Raw genomic sequence first — 2,422 nt, 5'->3', positions numbered from 1 at the left:
TTACAGTGAGCCATTAAAGAACTAGTACACATCTGGAGCAGGGTTGCCAAGCTTCTTCCCCTAGAACTGAACTTGGCATCTCACCATCAAGCTGCTGTGGTTTTGAACTGTGTGAACAGCTATGCTTTATCTCTATTTAGTACATCTGTTAGCAAGATGTGTTCTATGATATAAGAAAAATCCAAAATCTTTGTAAGTCTAAAACTCTTGAATAAGTGCTTTGATAAAGGTTAATGAGAAATTTATTAAACTATATCATCCATCCATCCATCCCTGTTTTGAAATGTAAGCCAGTAGAATTAAGATTCTCTTGTTTTAATTAAGACATAATTCTTACCAATGGCATTAATTAATGCAGTGTAATAAAAATAAAATCAGAAGACTTGTTAATGGACTTTTAGAATCCATATCTGGAATTAATTTTAAATAGCCATTTTGTCAACAAGGGTCCCCTTGATTTGTAATATGTGCCCTGCATTATTATTGAAAGGCTTTGAGGTATGGAACTAGAAACCTCTTAACTATAGTGCTAAATTTACCAGCTGTATAACCTTCGGATGTCACTTTCTTTCTAGCAGATTTTCTGTTTGATATGTAATATTTAATACATATAGAAAAATACATATAACATTATTGTATAATAATAAGATGAGCATCTGTGAACCCCATATGAGAGCTGGAACATTAACAATACAGATTCATCTAATTCTACTGGTAGGTGTGTTCCTTTCCTATCTCATCTCCGTGCCTACCTAATAACCACTCTGATTCTTGTGATAATTATTCTGTTGCATTAAAAGCTAATTTTGAACCTGGAACAAGACCCGCATAACTAATCAAGGGGGAGGAGAGAAAAAAGTCTAAGGAAAAGGTTTAAGCACATATAACAGTTGAGGAAGGTAGGGAGAGGAAGAGAAAGGGGGAGAGGGAGCAGAAATTTGCAAATGATTGGTTAAGGTGAAAGGGATGTTAGTTAAGATGATGATTTGATAGGATGTTGCAAATAATGGCATTATGCAATTGGAGTTGATGTTATAAAAAGCAGTAGTAAATTAAAACTGATGAAAAGCTAATACCAAAACTAGTTTTGTTTGCAGACATAGAGAATATTATTTAATATTCTTATTTTGATCTTTACAAAAATGGTATACTGTTTTGGATTTATTTAACATACTCTTTATACAATTGTATGTATTATAGTTCATTCATTGTCATCAATAAAATTATATTTCAATTTTTTAGTTTACCACAATTTATTCATTCTTCTATCAGTGGAATTTAGGTATTTTTATTTTTGCCGAATTTTTACTGCTATGAACAGTCTAGTAATGTGTCTTTGATGTATATGTATTTTTAATAGAGTACATTCCCCCCCCCCCAGGATACGTGTAAACACAAAGATACATTCAGGCATATATAGGACATACATGAATATTGCTAGGTCTTCACCTAAGCAACTTTATAAGAGAGAATAATTTTTTAAAATTATTGTACCAGTGTGTACTTCACTAGCAGTGTATAAGTTCCCTTGCTTCATATTTTCCCAACACTTGCCATAGTCTGACTTGAGACTTTTTGCCTGTCAAGTTTGTATGGCACTGTTAACGAACTCAAGGGCTTTGTTCTCCAGTCAGTTGCCAATAAGACAGATGGATTGCAGTATCCAGCACACTTCTGGGAGAGCAGAGAGAATCCCCTCAAAACCCGCCTTTTTGTCTGAGCGGTCATTAGTTTTTATATTTGGGTTAAGTGTCAATCTTCTTAATATCTTTCTGTTGCTAGTTTAAAGTTATAGGATTTTTACATTCAGAAAGAACAGTTTACATACAGGTACTAGTAAACAGACAACTTGTAATATAGTCTACATGTGACTAAAAAAATAGTTTCAAAAGGTAAATGGTAATCCAGGAAAGATGCATTTCCTCTCCTAATAAGTATAGTGGTCTTACAATTATCCCATATGTTTAAATAATCCTCAGTTTATTAATACCATGCTGTTGGAATGTATTTTCATTCTGTTCCTAATTTGCATTTCCATGATTACTAATAAAATTAAGCTTCAGTGTACACGTTATGTTCTGTGGTTCTTACCCTCTGAAATACTTAATTGTGTTGTTTGAACATTTTCTGTTATTGTTTTCTATTTTTACATGAGTCTTATTCATGTTCATGATGCTACATGTGTTACATGTGTTGCAAGTATTTTTTTCTCAGTTTGTGGCTTATCCTTTATGGTTTGCTTTTTGTGGGGTTTTTAGGGTGTCTTTTGGTAAGTCTTAATTTCAATCTCTCTCTCTGATTGCTGCCAAGTTGGTTCTGACTCATGGCTAACCCTCCAGCAGGTATTTTTCAGTCTGTATCTATGGTTAGTGTGTTATATATCTTTTGTAAAGATGGAAGGTCTATGAAGGAGTGGAAAACT

Source organism: Elephantulus edwardii, unplaced genomic scaffold (genome assembly GCF_000299155.1).
Source record: "Elephantulus edwardii isolate Elephantulus edwardi_28Jun2011 unplaced genomic scaffold, EleEdw1.0 scaffold00016, whole genome shotgun sequence".
In the NCBI taxonomy this organism is placed as follows: Eukaryota; Metazoa; Chordata; class Mammalia; order Macroscelidea; family Macroscelididae; genus Elephantulus; species Elephantulus edwardii.
Note: the sequence above shows the minus strand (reverse complement) of the source record.